Here is a 24,026-nt window from a genome sequence, read left to right on the forward strand (position 1 = left end):
CCTGTGACAATAAGAATAATCTGACATGTGCTGGATGTTCAAAATATCTGTGTAAAGGACGTGTCTTATTATTGTGTTCAGTGTAAAAAAGCATGAACATGTTCAGTTTTTCTTTTTTCTTTCTAAAAAGATTGACGTTTTTATGATTTTTCATTTGTTGATTTATAAATATTGTTTTCAAAAAGTTAAATTTCATGTTTTAGTAATAGTAATGTAAAGCTTCTTTGTTATTTGTGTGCAGAATGTCAACAATCAAAGATAATTGTAAAAAGCCTGTGTAACCTTTTTATGAAAAAAAATAAATTATTAAGTTTAAATTTAAATTTTTCATTTGTTTATGATCAACCATGTTCACATACAGTATAATAATGAAAAAAGTATTCAAATAAAACACTTATAGTAGCTAAAAATCAAGAATTAATAGGTCGGGTCATATTGACCCGGGAACAGTACAAGTGTATAGCAAATGCGAACAGAACAGCGGGGTTAAGGAAGTTGGAATTCTTTTCCACATAAGGTGAGGCCCATGCAAGAGCCTCATCAGTGAGATTAATGATGAACAAAACCTTTTTCCTGTCACTGGGAAATGGAGATGGTTGCATCTGAAAATAGAAACGGCATTGATTTAGGAATCCATGGTAATGATAGCGATCCCCACTGAAATTTGCAGGGAGCAGCTGTAACAACTCTGCTGGCATCACGGCATGGCCTCGCATCTCTCACACTATCTTACCCACTGCTCCAGGTCATGATGTGGTTTCTGTTTCATGCCAGCTCCATGTTCCGTGTCTCTGCTCTCTGCATGCTTCATGGCTTTGTGTATAGGGGGCCGGCGCCTGAACTCTCTGGTTCTTATAGGAATCAGGTGCATCTGTCTAATCTGTTCCTGACCAATTACCAAGAGGCCTCCAGTATATAGTGCAGCTCCACCCAGTGGTCTGGGCCTGTGCAATGTGTTAGCTCAGTTACTGTTTAGCTTCTGAGTTTGCCAGGCCTTGCTCTGAGTTACTCCCTCTCTGGAGGCTTTTCTCTGTGCTATTACCTTGATCTTGTTGTCCGCCCTCCAGGAGGCAGAATATCCTGTTCCCTGTGTCTTTGTCCTTGTGTCTTGTTCCAGTGCCTTGTCTGTACTTAGTCTTATCTCGGTCTCCTTGTCTGTGGCTTCCTTCCCTGCTGTGTCTTTCCTTGTGTTCTCAGTCTGCTTTCACTCCACACTCTTGCGGCTCTGCCTGCTCTGTACCTTTGTGGCTTGATCTCTACTCCGCACTCCTGTGGTTCTGCTTTGCTCTGCTCCTGTTGCTGCACTAATCTCTTACTGCTGCTCCTCTCCGCAATCCTTGCAGTTCCACTCTGCTTAGCTTCTGCAGTATCTCTTGCTGCTGCTCCTCTCCACATTCCTTGTGGCTCCGCTCTGCTTAGCTTTTATTGCTGTGCTATCTCTTGCTGCTCTACCGCTCCTATTTGCAGCCTTGCAGTTCTCTTCCAGTCTGAACAGGTCCCAACCTGTTCCATCTTACTTCTTTCATACTTCATTTCCGTATCTGCACCTCCTGTGTGAACAGGTCCCTACCTGTTCCTCCATATTACATTTCTGTACCAGCACCTCCAGTGTGAACAGGTCCCTACCCGTTCCTCCTAACTACATATCCGTACCTGCACCTCCAGTGTGAACAGGTCCCTACCTGTTCATTTATACACGACATCAATTAGTCCTGTGTTCTCTGCTGTGCCTTCCTATCCAGTGTTCCTGCCAGTCCAGACGTTCCTGCCGTGCCTTCCAGTCCTGTGTTCCTGCCGTCCTAGCCAGTCCTGTTTCCTGCTGACCCTGCCAGTCCTGTGTTCTCTGCTAGCCCTGTGTTCTCTGCCGTGTTCTCTGCCAGCCCTGTGTTCTCTGCCGTGTCTCTGCCAGCACTCTGTTCTCTGCTGTGTCTCTGCCAGCACTGTGTTCTCTGCCAACCCTGTGTCTCAGCCGTGCCAGCCTACTCGTCTGAGTTTCAGCCGTGCTCTTCTGCCAGTCCTGCCTGATGACCGCACCAAAGATAGGAAAATGACAGCGCTCCATCCAGGTGTAGTCCAAATAAGCAAATTTATTCAAGCCATAAAACAGCAAACAGCAATGTTTCGACCCTGAGGGTCTTTATCAAGCATACCCTGCAGTGCATAGGTCCGGCTATAAATAGCATATGTGCCACACAGGGCACCAATCACTGACAAGCTGCCCACCACCACATAATTAACACATTACAAAATTAAAACAGACATCAAACATATGCCAATTAAAAATCTCCCCGCACTAGTATTGAACATATATAAATCAGGTCAGTATTCCCCACCATTTTATATGAATACAACATAAATCGTAAAGACTCCAGCTGTCCAGTTCCTGTGACGAGGTCATCATGGCTGTGTCCTCCAATCATCTCTCATCCACATGGAGCTGTAAACATAATGCTGCCAATCAATTCAAGGCTTCCATATGCGTCATGAGACATAACGATGCCAATCATAAGGCTCCCTTATCCAGAAGTATCTTCACAGCCAATTGGAGGACCTATAACAAAATCAATGAACCCCGGGTGCCTCTAGCCGCCAACTGCAGCATTCCGGGAGCGCAGGCGCATCACTGCTCAGATCAGCCCCCCACACGTGACCATGTCGGGAACCAATCAAGAACCGAGCGCGCCACACGCCCACCTCAAGCCGCGCATGGGGCCGAGCAGAAGCGTTGACAGGACAACCGCAACGCTAGCACCATGTTACCCGTGCGTCCAGGCCACCAGCTAAATCCAGCGACGCAGCAACGAGGAGGCGGACACATATCTCCACTTAGATCAGCCCCCTACATGAAGCCATGCAGGGAACCAATCAAAAGCAGAGCCCGTCATGCACCCACCTCGCGCCGCGCACAGGATCAGACAGCAGCGTTGCCAGGACAACCGCAACGTAGGCACTATGCTGGAATCATCCAACCAGGTCATCCGTACAGATGTATATGTATGCCTAGAGGCATATAGGAGAGCAATCCAAATAAATGTATATGAATGCAAAGGGGGCATAAACTGCAGGGGGGAGATACAACATATAGATAACCCATGAGTACCATCCCACCACTCTAGTAACCACCCCTCTCACAGGACCCAGAACAGAAAAACAACCAAATATAACAAAAAACACTATTAATAATAATCCAAATATAGAAAAACAATCAAATAACATACTGTCATCAATATGCAACAGTCGATGGGCACAGGAAAGGGAGCCCAATGTGACCTCACATTAAAGCCAGGAAAATAAATATAGTGCAAGAGACATCCCATCCTATTGACCGTCGACTGTAGCAGAATCCACCTAAACAAAAAAAGGAAAAAAGAAGAACATAAAAAAATCAGGGAATAAAAACCACAAAATATACCATGACCTAACTAGGCGACGGAGATACTAAAAACAAATACCACAGATAATAAGCCCACAATCTAACGGACACAAGCATATAAATTAAAGTCAATATTTAAGCCCTTGGGTTGTAAAGACCTCAGAGTGTAAATCCACTGAAGCTCCTTAGTTTTGAGAATTTGTAGTCTATTGCCTCCTCTCCTGAGTACCGGGACACTATCTATCACCCTGAATCTAACTTGGTTCACTGAATGTCTGTTATCGACAAAATGTTTAGGGACCGGCAATTCTGTGAGCCCCGTTCTAACAGTGCTCTTGTGTTTATTAATGCGTGCCCTTACCTCCATGGTTGTTTCACCAACATAGGTGAGTCCACAAGGGCACACAATCATATACACAACATAACTTGAAGCACAGGTGTATCTCTCCTTAAGGAAGATCTTCTTTCCAGTATGCGGGTGATAAAAAAACTCCCCCTCTAGCATGTTGTTACAACAAGAACAGCCCAAACACGGGAAATTCCCGTGTTTAGCTGAACTTAAGGTACTTTGAATTGATCTTTTAGAGGTCCCAATATCGGACTTCACAAGTCTATCTCTAAAGTTGCGTCCCCTTCTAAATGACATCATGGGGAAAGTCTCAAAACTAGGGACAGAAGGTAGACCACGTTGTAACAAGGTCCAGTGTCATCTCAATATATTCCCAATACGGTTACTTGCTGAATTATAAGTTGACACAAAAGGAATCCTGTCACTTGTAGACTCGACACGAGTCTTGTTCCGGATACTTACACGGGAGCAACTAGCAGCCTTATTCTTGTACCTAGTTACCTCCCTCACCGGGTATCCCCTAGAGATGAATTTATTACACATCTCGCTAAGTCTTAGATCCACCCGCTCCTCATCAGACACAATGCACCTCACTCTCAAGAGCTGACTCCACGGGAGGGAACCAACAATTCTTCTAGGGTGATTGCTATCGAAAGCTAATAACCCGTTCCTGTCCGTCTCTTTAATGAAAATGTCAGTCTCTAATTTATTACCACACTTATAAACCAGAGTGTCTAGGAATTGTATCTGTGTCGTTGAGTGTGTCAGAGTGAATTGTAATTCAGGATATATTTGATTCAAAACCACATGGAAGGCCTCCAACTCAACGGAGGTCCCCTCCCATACCACAAAAATATCATCAATGTATCGCCACCAGGCTCTGACGTGGTGCCAGAGGCTGGACTTGTACACGAACCCATACTCCAGTACCGCCATGTAGATGTTGGCATAAGTGGGGGCCACATTGGACCCCATGGCGGTACCTCTCAATTGCAAGAAAAACTCATCCCCAAACAGAAAAAAATTCCGCCTGAGGATGAATTCAAGCAATGTGAGGACGAGCCGTGCACACTCAGGGGCCACGTCAGAGCCCGATAGCACACATGAGATCGCTTCAAGCCCTTTATCGTGTTCAATGGAGGTATATAAAGATACCACATCAAAGGAAACCAAAATGGTGGACTCAGAAATAATAACATTTTCAATCTTATTGAGAAAGTCCCCCGTGTCCCGGATATAAGACTTGGCTGATGTAGCATATGGTCTCAAAACACGGTCCAAAAAGATTGCGACATTGTTAAAGAGGGAGCCCCTCCCCGAGACGATCGGTCGCCCCGGAGGATTGTAAAGATCTTTATGTATTTTTGGTAATACATATAATACCGGGACTACCGGAGCTTCAATCATCAAATATTCAGCCAGCTTGTGGTCAATGAGTCCCATAGCCAGGGAGTCACTGACCACAAGCTGTAATTCCTTCTGAAAACGGAGAGTTGAATTACATGACAGTTTCTCATAGACCGCCCCATCGTCCAATTTTCTCAAGATTTCTGCCCTGTATTTGGCACTGTCCATAACCACCACCGCCCCACCTTTATCAGCTGGTTTAATTGTTATTAAGGTATTGTCGGCCAGAGCCTTTAGTGTGTTTCTTTCAACCAATGTCAAATTCTGAGCAGAGGTAGATTTAGAGTCCTTCTTCAATTTCTCAATATCCCTATGTACCAATTCCACATAAGACTCCACAAAATGATTTCTATTCGGTGGTTGAAAATTGCTTTTACAGTATAAGCCTGCCCCTTTCAGAGTAAAGCCATTCTCAATACTACCTGTGGAGGTACTAGGGAGTTCAGGTCTTTCTATTTTTTCAGAAAAAAAGGTAGATAGTCTTAGTCTTCTGAAAAAAGCTTGTAAATCTACCTCCAACGAAAACCAGTCGGGGCTATATGAGGGGCAGAATGACAATCCCTTGGACAGTACCTTAATTTCAACATCAGATAAAGCAATTGACGAAATATTCACCACCAACTCCTTACTGTCACTCAGTTGTCCTTCATGTTCCTTGTTCTCATTGTAGCATTCCGTCCAGGCCGTTGCTCCCGAGATGTCCCTCCGCTTCTTATGTTTACGGCCCCCTCTCCGACCACGTCTCCGGGGATAGTTTTATCCACCTTCTCTTTGCCTAAAAAATGCTGACGATGTTGTGTCTTCTTAGACCCTCCAGCATTAGAATCATCCGTCAATTCTGAGTCAGCAGTGGTGAAGCCAAAATTAGTCTGTTTTCTTTCTTGTGGTCTTCTACACCTCCTGGTTCCATTAAATCTCTTGTTGCCATTATTCGGAAACTGGCCAGATCCCATCTGCCAAGAGAAGACACGGCCCACCTTATAATCTTCCGCATCCCGGAACCATTTGGTCCTTTTAGTGGTCTTGATATCATTCCTGAACTTCATCAGGTTCTCCTCCATTTTAGTCTTTAGAGGGCCCCAATCTTGAGCTGTAAGCTGGGCCTTCACCTGATCCTCAAGTTCCGTGATATTCTTCTTTATGATAATCATTTCCGCCTTCAAAAATTCAATGTTTAGCAACATAACATCAAATGCATATTTGTTAGAAATTGATTCAAATTTCATACAGAACTGGATGTTTTCTGGTAGCAGAGTGGGTCTAAGATGTAGCCGTGGCCCCCGTGGGATCCTCCGTGCTTTAAAATATTCGGTCAGAGTCATGACATGTAGTTCGAAGGAGATCAATCTCCTCCTTTCGTTTTCCAATTTCCTCCTCAGCATCTCAATAGTGGGTTTGCTGAGAAATGCAGTGTCCATGCTTGTGCCAGCCAGAATACGAGCCGCATCATCATCAGTATATAAAAAGGTAATGGCATTCTCCAGTTCACACACCTCTGGAGTCACAAATCCTTCCGCCATTGCGGTGCGGTGCAAGTCAACCAGGTTCCAGCAGTCCAAAACGAAAAAGATGGCTAACAGCACTTCACAAGCCGGAGCGCCCGTCCAGGTCCAGGGAACCCACTAGGACCATCAGAGACTAAAGATAGGAAAATGACAGCGCTCCATCCAGGTGTAGTCCAAATAAGCAAATTTATTCAAGCCATAAAACAGCAAACAGCAACATTTCGACCCTGAGGGTCTTTATCAAGCATACCCTGCAGTGCATAGGTCCGGCTATAAATAGCATATGTGCCACACAGGGCACCAATCACTGACAAGCCGCCCACCACCACATAATTAACACATTACAAAATTAAAACAGACATCAAACATATGCCAATTAAAAATCTCCCCGCACTAGTATTGAACATATATAAATCAGGTCAGTATTCCCCCCCATTTTATATGAATACAACATAAATCGTAAAGACTCCAGCTGTCCAGTTCCGATGACGAGGTCATCATGGCTGTGTCCTTGGACTGATGACCGCACCAGTCCTGGTGTTCCTGTCTCCCAAGTGGGATCAGCAGCCACAGCCAGACATCACCCTGGAGTAGCACCTGGCAGCTGCCTGCTGCACAAGCCTGACCTCACCATCAGAGGCTCCAGTGAAAACCCAGGCAGCTGTCATAGTCACGCCCCTTCCAGGGTAGTCTGGTTTGTGGCACAGTGGGGCCATATACCCCCCGAACTCACGCCCACCAGTCAGGGCGCGAGCGTGACAGCAGCATGTGTGCATTTGATTTCAGGCCAGAGTTGCGAAAATGTAGAAGTTACCTCTGTAACACAATAATTTATTTTTGCTGACCCAACACCTGCATTTACAACTAAGTGTAGTCAGGGATAGCTAAGGATTCGGTACATGTAGCAGTAGAATCTTGAGGATAACCAGCAGGTGAAAGGAAGCTTAACTAAAGGCTGGGAGCTCAATAATCTCGCAAGGAAGGTAGTGCAATGCCAGGTTTAAATATGGTGTTCAATCAGGAAGTCAGGGTGGATACAATCAGAAACAACACAGGAACAAGTATTTGGGTTAGCACGGAACTGTCCAGTGAGCTCAATAGCTCAGAGGGAAGAGCTGCCGCCTAGTGCACGAGACCTGCTCGGTTTGATTCATGACAGTACGAGGGGCGATCCAAAAGTAATGATAATCAATACTAAACACAATGAATATAGTCAAAAATTTTTTTTATTTTTTTACATAGTCTCCTAACAAGTCTATACATTTAGTCCATCTCTTTTCTAAACTTAGAATTCCCTTAGAAAAAAATTCTTGATCTTGACCCTCAAAAAAATCCCCAACAGCGGTTATCACGTCGCTATTGTCGTCAAATTTCTTGCCCAGGAGGTGTTCCTTGAGCCGAGGAAAGAGAAAGAAGTCTCTGGGGGCTAGATCTGGTGAATGGGGGGGTGTTCCACCAGTTCAAAGCCCGCTTCTTGAATGGTAGCCATGGCAACTGCAGCTTTGTGAGCCGGCGCAATATCTTGGTGAAACAGCTCTCCAGCCCGCAGTTTGCCGCGCCTTTTCTCCTTGATAGCCTCCCGCAATCTTCTTATTTGTTCTGCGTAGTAGGAGCCCGTAATAGTGGCTCCCTTCTCCAAATAGTCCACCATAATAATTCCTTCAGCGTCCCAAAAAACGGACGCCATAACCTTCCCTGCTGAGCTTGACACTTTGAATTTCTTCGGCGTCAGCTCGTTTCCACGTCATCGATTGTTGTTTAGTTTCGGGATCAAAGTGGTGGATCCAGGTCTCGTCCATGGTCAAAAAACGTGACAAAAAATTTCCCTTGTCTGCTTGGAACTTTTTGAGATTTGCTATTGAAATGTCAACTCGTTTCTTCTTTTGCTTGTCGGTTAACATTTTTGCCACCCAACGCACGGAGATCTTTCTCATATGCAATTCTTTTGCAAGGATTCTTTGAATACTGCCATATGAGATCCCTGTGACCTCAGCTACATGCCTGATAGTCACTCTTCGATCTGCCAATACAACTTCTTCAACTTTTTCACGTTTTCTTCATTGAGGGACGTGGATGGGCGTCTGTCGTGATCTGGTAATTCAGTACCACAATGGACATAGGAGTCAGAGCACATACAGTGACCTGACAATAACCCAAAAACAAAGAACGAGCTCTGAGATGTGGAAACTCTGCTGTCCGCAATCCCTAATCCTCTCCAACCACACACTAGAGGCAGCCGTGGATTGCGCCTAACGCTCCCTATGCAACTCGGCACAGCCTGAGAAACTAGCTAGCCTGAAGATAGAAAATAAGCCTACCTTGCCTCAGAGAAATACCCCAAAGGAAAAGGCAGCCCCCACATATAATGACTGTGAGTTAAGATGAAAAGACAAACGTAGAGATGAAATAGATTTAGCAAAGTGAGGCCCGACTTTCTGAACAGAGCGAGGATAGGAAAGGTAACTTTGTGGTCAACACAAAACCCTACAAACAACCACGCAAAGGGGGCAAAAAGACCCTCCGTACCGAACTAACGGCACGGAGGTACACCCTCTGCGTCCCAGAGCTTCCAGCAAGCACGAGAAAACAAATAAGCAAGCTGGACAGAAAAAAACAGCAAACAAAAAGCAAAAGCGGAACTTAGCTATGCAGAGCAGCAGGCCACAGGAACGATCCAGGAGGAAACAGGTCCAATACTAGAACATTGACTGGAGGCCAGGATCAAAGCACTAGGTGGAGTTAAATAGAGCATCACCTAACGACTTCACCACATCACCTGAGGAAGGAAACTCAGAAGCCGCAGTACCACTTTCCTCCACCAACGGAAGCTCACAGAGAGAATCAGCCGAAGTACCACTTGTGACCACAGGAGGGAGCTCTGCCACAGAATTCACAACAGGCGTCCTTCACGATGTTCATCTTCCGTCGATGTTCTTCCCAGCTTAAATTCCTTGGCCCAGCGTGCAACTGTGGAATATGGAGGAGAAGAGTCCCCCAATGTTTCCACCAAGTCGCTGTGTATGTCTTTGGCAGTCATTTTTTTCAAGCAGAGGTATTTGATGACAGCTCTGAGCTCGTTTTTTTCCATTTTGATGTTCACTCCTTGGCAGTTCATATTCAAATGACTGTAGCTCCCGGGAATCGTGGTCTATTTAAGTGATTTTTTTTTCCTGGACTAGTGGGTACCTAAGAGAGAAGAAAACATTTTATTTTAATTTATGTGTGCAATAGAAATAACCGATTATCATTACTTTTGGATCGCCCCTCGTATTAGTAGATTGAACTGGATACGTTGGGGAATTGGGAGCTAATTAAGTGATTTGCAAAGGGGAAGTAAAGTTATGTCATGAATAAAGAATATCATATTCTGGCGACAGCACCTAAGTGGTCTACAAGAGAGATGAAGCTTTCCTCTGATGGCCCACCAAGGATCCTGCAATGCAGTTTGCAAGAACCTTATTGATTGCCATTGCATGATGATGTCTAATAATGCTCCCCATATCTGCCATATAATAAAGCCTACCAGACCCTGCACCCCCATAGTCATTGTACAAGGATAGAAGTATTCCCTGGAATACCATGAGCAGCAGTGCTATGAAAAAGGCATGTCTGTATATGTGTGATATTCTATGCTTTATAGCTGATTAGTGATGAGTGAATATACTCGTTACTCGAGATTTCTCAAGCACACTCGGGGGTCCTCCGAGGTTTTTTAGTGCTCGGAGATTTAGTTTTTCTTGCCGTAGCTGAATGATTTACATCTGATAGCCAGAGTAAGTACGTGGGGGTTGCCTGGTTGCTAGGGAATCCCCACATGTACTTATGCTGGCTAACAGATGTAAATCATTCAGCTGCGGCAAGAAAAACTAAATCTCCGAGCACTAAAAAATACTTGGAGGACCCCCCAGCGTGCTCGAGAAATTGCAAGTAACGAGTATATTTGCTCATCACTATAGCTGATCTATGCCTGACCATAACTTTAAATGTTGTGCTCTTACTTTTAGTTTCTCAATATAAGCACTCCTACCCGCTCAGACCTGTGTGTGTGAACAATGCTTGACAGTAAAACAGTCTACTAAGGTATGTCTAAGGTATGTCTATGAATATCTATGACTGTCTACCATCTATCAGATCCTATTGATGGCAAGCTATTCTGTAATATCATGAAGAGATTAATTGGATGACTGAATGGATATGATAAATAAGCATTTCTATTCAAAATAATAATCACTGTTGCAAAACAGTGTGCAATAAAGGGTACAAAACCAATTGAAAGGATTAAAACCCCTAAGTGTTCATGAAAACGTGACATTTACCTTCATATTGTAGCATTTATTTAAGTAAAGACAGATGAAAGCTTCACAGCAATGTCCTCTGTTTGTTAAACAACTTGATTTGCTGGGTCAAGGCTTGGGGTTATTGGTATGCAACCTGGAAAATGTCAAGCAAAAACCTTTTAATTTAATAAGGCAAACATGAATATTCAGTCTTTTGAAGCTTCCTTGGGTGCTTGGCAAAATCTCCCAGACTGTTGGCTAGAAGATCCAAGAGATCTCTTGTAAGTTCCAGTGAAGGAACATATTACCACATCAAGTACCCACTGCTAGCAACAAACAGTTACCCCACACCAACAAATCAAAGTCATCTATGTTTAAAAAAATAAAAACTGAGTGGAAATCACGTAACCGGAGTTGTTCTGTTCCAAAAACATATATTAAATGTGCCTAAAATAGCAAAGTATAACTTATCTCGAGATCAGGGCACCTGATTTCTGAGGCATATATCACAGGTGACAGCAGCTCTACTTCTAGACTAGTCTCATCTCAGGACAGTAATACCTGTGTTAGCATGTCATAAGAATTGTAAAGACACCTATTCTGTCACTACGGGAGAGGATTAGCTATTGACATCAGCAAATCAGCCAGCCCCTTCACACACAGCACTGATGACGTGCCTACAGAAGAAACGTTGTCTTGTGTCGAGCACAAGCCAGAAGTGGATCTGCCAGGTCCGAAACTTCACAGATATCTTCCTAACAGGGCACCTGTAATAACTGAACGGAAGTATATACAGTATTTCTGAACAGGACAACCCCTTAAAAACTATGATTTGCAGTAATAGCAGTAATTATTTCCTTCCCCCAACTTTACATGCCTTGGGATGTAACTTACTTTCTATTAGGGCTCAATCACACTTCAGTATTCCACCAGAAGTTGTATGCCAAAACGAGGACTGTAAGGGAAAGGTTCCACGTTCCGGATTGCTGGCGCTTTAGACGGAGCGGAAAACTCGCTCCCCCCAAAAGCACCGCCCCCTTCTATACGCACGGTGATTCCGGACGTGTTCATTGCACACATCTGGAATCTCTGCACCCCATTCATAGGGCCCTGTGATTTACCTTGCGGCAACGCAGCTTTGCCGCAAGGTAAACGGACATGCTGTGTTCTAAAAAGACGCGCATGTCCGGAAACGCAGGGCCGCAGTGGGGTGTGTTCACACGTATAGTGGAGATGGGATTTCAGAAAATCCCTTCCACTATGCTGTAACATCTGGACGCTGCGGATTGAATGCTGCGATTGTACGCAGTGTTCAATCCACAGCTAATCCGGATGTGATCCGGACAGTGGACACGCACCCTAACTTATAGAGGAATACTATAATTGAAAGATTGACACCTGTTCTGGTTTTGGCATAGAAATACTGATGAAATATTGATCAAACATCCTTATGTGTGAATAAAGCTTAACACAAATGATGGGCAGCACGGTGGCTCAGTGGTTAGAACTGTTTTTTTGCAGCGCTGGGGTTCTGGATTCAAATCCGAGAACAACACCGTCAAGGAGTTTTATAAGTTCTCCGGTTTCCTCCCACATTTCAAAGACATGCTGATAGGGAATTTAGATTGTGAGCCCCATTGGGGACAGCAATAATAATGTCTGTAAAGCGCTGCGGAATATGATAGCTCTATATAAGCAATGCATAATAAACAAATAATTAAATAATTGCTGTTGTACCTTTAACCAGAAGTACTCTGTATTCACCTCTCACATTCAATACACCTGCAGGTCACACAGACCCTCGAGTTAACCTCCAATCCAGAGAGAAAAAACAGAGAGTCATGTGCATTTTATAAACCGAGTTGAAGAAATTGGCATCATTTGGCCCGATCTAATAAGCGCTGACCACTTATGGTAAGAAGCATTTTGAGGATCAGATTTTTCATAATATTATTGGAATATTGAGAGAATCTATTCAGAGGCAAGAGAGGGATTTTTACTAGGGGAATTCCATTGAATACATGATTAAATTGGATAAAATACTTTTGTATTTTTTCTGTAATTTTTTTGTTCATCTTACTTAAAAAGGAAAATAGTAAGCGAGTATATAATGGGCTTACTACACAAAGGTGCTCTGTCCTCTGCAGTACCGTAACTAGTAAAGGGCTCAGGGTGCGGTCACCCAGGGCCCCGTGCTCTGAGAGGCGCACCTAGAGCTTCACAACCTTAAACTGTGTCAGCATATGCAGGGCCCGATACAGTAAAATCTCCAACAGAGCAGAGAGACACGATCTCCCTGCAATGCCGCTATGGGGCCTGTGAGCCGGGGACCGATGCTCCTCATCAAAACTTCAACTGTCAAGTGAAGTACAAGTGCAGTAAATAGTAATAACGGTCCTAGGAGCGCTGGAAATTAGACCAAAACAAGGATTTTAGTGTTGAACCACAACGCGTTTCATAAAACTTCCACCTGATGAAGACGGTTTAACCGTTGAAACGCATTGTGGTTCAACATTAAATCCTTGTTTTGGTCTCATTTCCAGCGCTCCTAGGACCGTTATTACTATTTACTGCATTTTGTATCCTCCTAGAAGGTTAACGGCTGGAGCTGCGGTGGACCTTTTGCTTTCAATTCTAACTGTGACCCTCACAGCGCTCCCTAGTGACCGCTTTCTTTTCCCTTGAATTTCAAGTGAAGTACAAGTATCAGCGCAGCATCCTAGATGCTACTACAGTTGAAAGCAATCATGAAGTAGGGAGTGTCACCATTCATTTTTCCTTGGTGTCTGGTGTCTCTGCAAAGTGATGATGTCACTACATGGCACCTGTTACACTGAGATGGGGTGCTTTATTCTATATGGACTATTGCGAGTGCATTATGTTGTATGGGCTATGAGGAGTATTACACTATGCAGAGGACTATGGTGTGCATCATACTATACAGAGGACTATGGGGTGCATTATACTATAGAGGGGATTATGGAGTGCATTATACTGTGTGGACTATGACGTGCATTATACTATACAGAGGACTATGGGGTGCATTATACTATAGAGGGGATTATGGAGTGCATTATACTGTGTGGACTATGACGTGCATTATACTATACAGAGGACTATGGGGTGCATTATACTATAGAGGGGATTATGGAGTGCATTATACTGTGTGGACTATGACGTGCATTATACTATACAGACGACTATATGGTGCATTATACTATAGAGGGGATTATGGAGTGCATTATACTGTGTGGACTATGACGTGCATTATACTATACAGAGGACTATGGGGTGCATTATACTATATGGAGGACTATGGGGAGTGCATTATACTGTATGGACTATTGGACACATTATACTGTATAGAGGACTATGGGGTGCATTATAATATATGCAAGCAATTATAAGTGTGAACGTTTGTGTGGAGTCCATCATACTGTGCAGACGGCTGTTTTGAAAGGTGGTGTTGCGCTATTATACTGTTTGTAGGCCTATTATACTGCATGGAGGGCTGTGTGGGGGTCACAGTTGGGGGATCATACTGTGTTGGTGTCACCATATTTTTCTGGGGGAGTTGAGGGGTGGGGTATAGTAGGTTCATCATACCGTATATGTGGAGGGTACTGTGGAGGAATTCATTATTCACATTGTTTGTGGGCACTTTTGTTGACTCACACTTTATGAGTGCAATGAAAGGGAGATCTATAGCTCCAGTAGAAGGAAAATTAGACAGCTCATAGTACCACATGGTAGGTGCAGTAATAGGAACACATACAGCAGTAGCAGCTCAGTATTGGGATATCAGCGGGATAAGGAGTTTGTGCAGGTTGTGGAATAGATAAGGATGGTGCCTGAATTGTGAGAAGTCATATGTGTCTTTGTTGTAATCTCTGCAGCCATGTACTTCCTGGAGAAGTTGTCATATTGGTCTGGGCCAGATGGAAATAATGGGAAAAGTGAACGACTCAACCAGAGAGAATGTCAGCTGTAAGTCACTTTCTGTAACTGTACTATAATCTCTTACATGTTCTGCAGCACCAGTATCTACCACTATACTGTCACCATAAGGCATCAATATCAATGTTGATCTCTGTATAGAGATTCTATTTAGTAACACCCCGGTCATCTGCTGAGGTTCTCCTACATCCACTATTAGGGTACGTTGCTATATTTATAGTCAGGGTTACCTGGTTAGGGTCACACTCAGTTTTAACTGATGCCTATTCATTTCCCTATTTATTTAGAAATGAGGTATAACCGTTGAAGTATTACTCCACTATGTGGCTACACCTGATTATTCTAGCGCTTAACCCTTACCTACAGGCATTCTTAAATCTTAAACAGAGCTCCTGGCTATAACCTCTGGCTTTGTTCCTGATTACCAAATTGCTTCTTCAAAGTATCGGCGGCCAATTGATGACAGTCCATGGGATAATCTTCTGGAGATAGCTCTGCAGCCAAATCCAGCATTCCCTGTGGTGGCAAAGATGAACCGTTGAGGCTCCCCTAGATTCTGAATTCACCATAGCTTGCTCCAAGTCATCTGTGCACTCTAGTATCTACTTTGTAGCTCAACAATTTTAACAATGTGAATTTATTTCTGCAAGCCCTATTTAAATGACAGACACAGAAATTTCTGCCAAAAATCCATTGCATGCGAAAGTCGTCTCGAGGAGCCTAAGTATGTACTGCAAGGTTAATTTTTCTTTTACCATTCTTCAGGCTGAGAACATTTACCAGCTGAGGTCATGCTAAAATGAAGCAGTAAGTAGATCGGGAGGCCCACCCTTGCTCTTGAATGAAATGAAAACATTCTATGTCTCCTGTGTCCATTTTACATAATTCAGTCCTTGAGTAGGCGATTACCTATCTATAGCTGTTGAAACCCTTTATTTTGTGTGATAGCACCAACTATTTTTCAATCCTTTCATTTTTTATAACATAGACAAAAAGCCTGAGCCTGTTGCTTATATTGTTTTATGGCACATTCACAGCCACACACAGTGAATAGTCTGCAGAATCCCAAGGAAACTTTTGGGTAGGACTGGGCAGAAAGACTCAGAATAAATTGCCGAATTTTAACAAATGTTTAAGACTTTGTCTTCTAAAATGTTTTTCTTTGTCCTAAGCAAACAATTGGAATTTTGTTAAAGTAAAACAATCATGTTATTTCTGTGATTACACAAACATCTTGTTGCCTGTAACTCCATTATAGGTAACATAATACATCTTCAGTGACTTTCTTCTGACCTCATGTGCAATTTCTAAAAGTGTAAGGCATTTATAAGATGGGGTGCATGGTAATTCCTTTCTTATTTTAAATAAAATTTTTATCTAGATGTCCAATGATATGTTTACAATACTTGCCCATATCAGAATGCAAAGAAAGTCACCCAAAAGCATCTTTTTCTGATTATGAATTGGAACTAAATTTGGAACTAAATTTTGGAAAATAATGCAATTTAAAAATTATAACATAATTTCAAAGATATGCCTTTTGCTTAAAGCACCACTCCAGTTGTTTTTTCCATCTGTTTTTTTTTTATTTCACCACTGGATTTGTGCCCCTTATGTAAGTTCCCTTTCCCAAGTACTATACTTACTAGACGCGATCTTCAGAACCACTGACGTCCCTATCTGCTATCTTGTGACGGCAAGTTCTGAGCATTTTTGCTGCGTTTTTTTTCTACAGCAAAACCTGATTTATTGGCAGGAAAGAAGCTGGGGCAAAAACGCATGTTTTGGTGCATTTTTTGTGCATATTTGTTTGCATTGCTGTTGTGATTTTGGTACATTTTTTTATGAGTTTTGGGGGCTAACTTGTGTCTCTTTGTGCATGCTAATGAAGTTGATTGCCCCAGAGAAAAAACAAACTACTTCCTGGAGAGCCGCAAACAGTAAAATCACAGAGACAGGTTAGAATAGAATCAGGGCCGTATTTAGAGTTTTTGCTGCCCTAGGCACTTTTCGTGCTGCCTCCCTCATTGGTGAGTATGACTAATGCAGACCCTGTCGACAGTGACTTAGGCTACTTTCACATCAGCGATTTTTGCCATTCACGGAAGATCCGGCAGTTTTTCTGCATCTGCCACGTAGCAGATCACTTACGGCAACACTGCATTCGGCCTCATTCACTCCCTATGGGACTTGCAGACATGTGCAGCACTTGCGGTTTTGCCGCAATCTGGAAAATGCGGAACTTGCAGCAATGGAAAAAAAAGTTGCTAGCAGTGTTTTTTTGTCTCACCGCAAGTGCAAAACCGCATGTGCTGCACATGTCCGCAAGTAGCCATCACTACCTGTCTCTGCATCTTGCTAGCTCATCCCTAACCATCCCTTCCTGACCTAAAACTACACTATAAAGCTTAGAAAAACAATTTATTACCTGACATATCCCTACGATAATGAGGGCTACAGGCTACAGCGTAAGTGCATTGTTTTCCCTGTGGAGGGATTCAGGAAGACGGCCGCCACAGGCGGCGCATGTGCAGACTGAGATCGCATCTGGACAAAGATCCCAATCTCCGCTTTCGGTGGCCTACAGCTTCAGAAATATGGCCAGCAGGAAAGCAATGCACTACACTTAGCTCTTACCGCCAACATCGGGCCCGCAGCATTGCACCGCTGTGACACCCCCACCTCATATTCAGGGCCTGCTGCATTGTTCCACTTCTGCCACTGCAGACTTCCGGAGGAAGGGACCGGGGACCCTATTACAGGGCAGGGACACACACTGCACAGGGGGGCACAGTATGCACACACATACATACACTGCACAGCGGGGCACAGTATGCACACACACAGATACACTGCACAGGGGGGCACAGCATGCACACATACACACACTGCACAGGGGGGCACATTATGCACACACACAGATACACTGCACAGGGGGGCACAGTATGCACACACACACAGATACACTGCACAGGGGGCACAGTATGCACACACACACACACTCACTGCACAGGGGGGCACAGTATGCACACACATACATACACTGCACAGAGGGGCACAGTATGCACACACACACACTCACTGCACACGGGGGGAACAGTATGCACACACATACATACACTGCACAGGGGGGCACAGTATGCACACACACAGATACAATGCACAGGGGGGCACAGTATGCACACACACAGATACCCTGCCCAGGGGGCACAGTATGCACACATACACTGCACAGTGGGGCACAGTATGCACACACATACATACACTGCACAGGGGGGCACAGTATGCACACACATACATAGACTGCACAGGGGGCCACAGTATACACACACACAGATACACTGCACAGGGGGGCACAGTATGCACACACACACACACACACTGCACAGGGGGCACAGTATGCACACACATACATACATTGCACAGGGGGCACAGTATGCACACACATACATACACTGCACAGGGGGGCACAGTATGCACACACACAGATACACTGCACAGGGGGGCACAGTATGCACACACAGATACACTGCACGGGGGGCACAGTATGCACACACACACTGCACAGGGGGGCACAGTATGCACACACATACATACACTGCACAGGGGGGCACAGTATGCACACACACACACACACACTGCACAGGGGGCACAGTATGCACACACATACATACATTGCACAGGGGGCACAGTATGCACACACATACATACACTGCACAGGGGGGCACAGTATGCACACACACACACACACACTGCACAGGGGGCACAGTATGCACACACATACATACATTGCACAGGGGGCACAGTATGCACACACACACACACACTGCACAGGGGGCACAGTATGCACACACATACATACACTGCACAGGGGGGCACAGTATGCACACACACACACACACACTGCACAGGGGGCACAGTATGCACACACATACATACATTGCACAGGGGGCACAGTATGCACACACATACATACACTGCACAGGGGGGCACAGTATGCACACACACAGATACACTGCACAGGGGGGCACAGTATGCACACACACAGATACACTGCACAGGGGGCACAGTATGCACACACACACACTCACTGCACAGGGGGGCACAGTATGCACACACATACATACACTGCACAGGGGGGCACAGTATGCACACACACAGATACAATGCACAGGGGGGCACAGTATGCACACACACAGATACCCTGCCCAGGGGGCAAAGTATGCACACATACACTGCACAGTGGGGCACAGTATGCACACACATACATACACTGCACAGAGGGGCACAGTATGCACACATATACATAGACTGCACAGAGGGGTACAGCATGCACCCGCATACATAGACTGCAGACACCCATCACAAGGCAGTGCCACCGGCGCCCAGCAGTTTCCAGTGAGCAGTAGAGCAGAGCGGCCGCTCCTCCCGGCCTCAGCAGGATAACCCCGCAGCAGTGTGCCGCCAGCCGGCATGAGCGCCTCACTTCATGCCGAGGTCTCGCTCTGGCCCAGTGTTCTCCACTTACCTGTCAGATCCCAGGACCGCCCTAGCCAGCTGCGATCTGGACTGGGGGCGCTGTGCCACTCTGGATCTCCTCCTTCCAGTCAGGTGAGTTCTGCAGACACTGACTGCACACAGTGTGGGCGTGTCTGCTGCGCAGGTATACGGCTGCTGAAACCCGGCCTTTAACCCAGCAAGCAGCCAGAAGCTGGGGGACCATCCCAGGGGCATCTTCACCCTGCGCATCGGCCCAGCCTGCCCCTGGCAGGATCCGAGACCCCAACAGAAGCCGGAAGACAGGTGGGTGGGCCGACACAGGACTGTCAGGCAGGAACTGAACTTGGCGCCTCAGCGAGGAGGGGGTAGGGCTTGCACTGTGACTTGTTTCCACTTCCAGATCCCTGTGCAGTACACGTGACAGCGCTGTATCTGAGACCACCGCAGCAGCCAGAAGACTGAGGAGGGCGGGCGGGAGGGCGGACGCGGACTATAAAAAAACAAAACAACAAAAAAAACTAAAAAAAACCCCACTTTGCCTTGCTCAGGTGCCGTCCCTCGCATCCTGCCGCCCTAGGCACGTGCCCTCAAGTGCCTAGTGGCAAATACGGCCCTGAATAGAATAGATAGAATAGATATGTACACATAGAATACATATTGTGAGATAGCACTCACTAACGGGTTGGGGAATACTCGCTTGACAGTGATATCACACACAGCTGGACTGTATTTTCTTCAAAAGTTCAACTGGGTTTTTATTACTCCATAAACCACAGTGGCAGAAAACACAAAGTAACAGCCTTCATAGCATAGCAAAGCAAAGTAACAGTGTTCATAGCATGGCTCTGTTCCATCAGGACTGTGAGCATACACTCTTGGTAGAGTCCAATATTCTGGCTCGCTCTGGAGCCAAACCCACAGTCTGGATTACCTGCTTGTCAGTGTTGCAGGTTTCCACTGGCTGGCATAACACAGGTCCTGTCCACCAGAGAAGCTGCCTACGGGGATCACCAACTTGCCTGGCAGGCACACATTAGTCACTTCCAGACCCACCGAAGGACGGTAGCTTCCCCCACACAGTAGCTGTCACCGACTCTGCAGATCCCTGGCCTCACCTCGTGCTCTTCAGGGATCCAGTCCACACACAGGGCCTCCCAATACAGAGGCCACTGAGGATCACAGCCTTACCAGGTGCTCTTCAGGGATCTGATCCACACTCTGGACCCCCAACACTCAGGCCTTTCCTCTCACAGGACCTTCCAGCCCAGAACCATTCAGGTCCATACACAGGAACCATGTGACTCACACCCTGGTCACATTACATACTTGTAACCACTCTCATAGGTGGGAGGTGTGTGTGGCTAGTCGACCCACCCAGCTCTCAAACTAGCCCTGCCAGCCTTCCACTAAAGCAACACAATTACTTGTGGGACTACAGGTTGACAGTGCAGAGTATCTTCCTCTGCAACACACATATCGGCCATTCGCAATAATGCCAGACTTTGTCTCATCACCACAGTTATGCTTGCGATTGCCATGCATTCCTATGGCCTCAATATGCCTCCATGCGTATTCTGGGGAGACCATGCAGCGCCCCCTACCTGTAACAGGGGTCACTGCATCACAATAGATATATAGATGTCAGTGACAAACATATATGTCTGTATATACATTAGATAGATAAATAGATAGATAGATAGATAGATAGATAGATAGAAGAAAAGCCAGCAAATCAGCACCATGTACAGTGAAATCACAGCAGGAGCCGACAGGATAGAAGAGATTGATTACATACAGTAAATACAAGTAGAAAAGGTAGATATGTAGTTGTCAGTGACATATACAATTAGAACAGTGTGTGCAGCTTACTGTACATGTAATTATTAAAAAATTATTTTTCTGAAAAAATGGTGTGGGCTCATCAGAGGGAAAGCTGATGGCTGGGGGCCTATGTTTATAGGCAGGGAAGGGGGTAATACCCATGGAACTTCCCAGGCTATTAATATCAGCTCATAGCTGTATACTTAGCCTTTACTGGCCATTAAAGTGGGGGATCCTAAAAAAAAATGAAGTAGGGTCCCTTATAATTAGTAGCCAGCAAAAGCTATGCAGACTGCTGGGGGCTGATATTAATAGCCTAGGAAGGGGCCATGGATACTGCCCCCCTTACCCAGGCTAAAAACATCAGCTCTCAGCCGCGCATTTCAGATGCATCTATAAGATGCTTCCATTACTAACCTCATAGTTATATTGTGTAAAAACACACCCACCAAGAATAAAAGTCCTTTAATTAAAAGAAAGACACAGACTACTTTAATAAATCTTAATTAAACCATACTTTCGACCTCGCCTATTCCACTGACACCATTGTCTCCTGAAAGAGAATTAAAATAAAAAACAACCATATTCCTCACCTGTCTGTTGTTCTGTCCCACGCCGTAATCCATGTTAGGGGATTAACAGTTTTCAATCTGGACGGTGCCAAGATGCGACCATCCAGTCTGAGAACCACTGGTGAATGAGCTGACTAGCAGTGATGTCATTGAGGCTGCGTTCCCAGCTGGACTAAACTGCAGTGACCTCGGTGAGATCCATGCTAGCACCATGAGAAAGTTGCATGGTGCAGAGGCAAGTTCACCGCAGCTAAAGTTCACCGCAGTGAAGCTGCTATTTTTAGGCTGGGGAGGCCAATATCCATGGCCCCTTAAAGACCTGAGATTTTTGTCAGTATTCATGTCATAGAGGGAGGGTAATGACGTTTATAGAGCTTTTATGAGCTGAAAAGGAACATTTGCAGAAGGGGCATATATAGATATCCTGGAGTCTCATAAAAAGTCCTAATTGGGATCCTCCTTCCTCGCAAGAAAACTATTGGGTGGAGTAGGTGGGGTCCCGGCTCATAGGCACAGTCACAGAAAGGCATACTTCCAACTTTTAAAGACATGGAGAGGGAAATGAATTGCTATATTTACACTGCAAATTGCCTCTTCTGAGAAAAAGAGGACTTAAACTCTATAGCGCCACCTGTTGGAAGTAGCGATCCTACTAGTCACAATCAACCCTTTAACGAGTCGTGCAATATGACTTAGGATAAATGCCAAATCAGTTTCTCAATTCCCAGACATGGTGTTTCGGGCTGTTGGCCCTCGTCAGTGCGAAGCATGAGAACTGATTTGGCTAGGTGAGAGGCTCTGGACTGGGGTCTAAGGGGTAATGTTTCTCCTTATGGAGAGTGACAACAGGTGGCGCTATAGAGTTTAAGTAATCTTTTTCTCAGAACAGGCAATTTGCATATTTAATTTCCCAGAGGAGCATTGCACGGCGAATAAGCCTCCTTACCTTGACAAGCCAGAGATGGTATGTCACTCTCCATAAGGAGAAACATTACCCCTTAGACCCCAGTCTAGAGCCTCTCACCTAGCCAAATCAGTTCTCATGCTTCGCACTGACAAGGGCCAACAGCCCGAAACACTGTGTCTGCGAATTGAGATACTGATTTGGCATTTATCCTAAGTCATATTGCACGACTCGTTAAAGGGTTGATTGTGACTTGTAGGATCGCTACTTCCAACAGGTGGCGCTATAGAGTTTAAGTCCTCTTTTTCTCAGAAGAGGCAATTTGCATATTTAATTTCCCAGAGGAGCATTGCACGGTGAATAAGCCTCCTTACCTTGACAAGCCAGAGATGGTATGTCACTCTCCATAAGGAGAAACGTTGCCCCTTAGACCCCAGTCCAGAGCCTCTCACCTAGCCAAATCAGTTCTCATGCTTCGCACTGACGAGGGCCAACAGCCCGAAACACCGTGTCTGCGAATTAAAATACTAATTTGGCATTTATCCTAAGCCATATTGCACAACTCGTTAAAGGGTTGATTGTGACTTGTAGGATCGCTACTTCCAACAGGTGGCGCTATAGAGTTTAAGTCCTCTTTTTCTCAGAAGAGACAATTTGCATATTTAATTTCCCAGAGGAGCATTGCACGGCGAATAAGCCTCCTTACCTTGACAAGCCAGAGATGGTATGTCACTCTCCATAAGGAGAAACGTTACCTTTTACTTACACTACAATTTTACCCTGGTTGAAGTCCCTTAGAGTTCTTATTCACACCAATACTCCTTTTATTGCCCCATAGATCATGATGCCTGCAAAAATACCCCTACATACAGTAGGATACACTCACAGTGAATTCCCATAAAGTAGCCTACACTCAAAGTATGATGACCCTAACAATGCCCTTTAACACCCAAGGGTGGTTTGCACATTAATGACCGTGCCAATTTTTACAATTCTGACCACTGTCCCTTTATGAGGTTAAAACTCTGGAACACTTAAACGGATCCTGATGATTCTGACATTGTTTTCTCATGACATATTGTATTTCTTTGATATTACCTGCATTTATTTGTGAAAAAAACGGAAATTTGGCGAAAATTTTGAAAATTTCGCAATTGTCCAACTTTGAATTTTTATGCCCTTAAATCACAGAGATATGTCACACAAAACAATTAATAAGTAACATTTCCCACATGTCTACTTTACATCAGCACAATTTTGGAACCAAATTTTTTTTGTTAGGGAATTATATGGGTTAAAAATGACCCACAATTTCTCATTTTTACAACACCATTTTGTTTTAGGGACAACATCACATTTGA

Source organism: Ranitomeya imitator, chromosome 3 (genome assembly GCF_032444005.1).
Source record: "Ranitomeya imitator isolate aRanImi1 chromosome 3, aRanImi1.pri, whole genome shotgun sequence".
Taxonomy (NCBI): domain Eukaryota; kingdom Metazoa; phylum Chordata; class Amphibia; order Anura; family Dendrobatidae; genus Ranitomeya; species Ranitomeya imitator.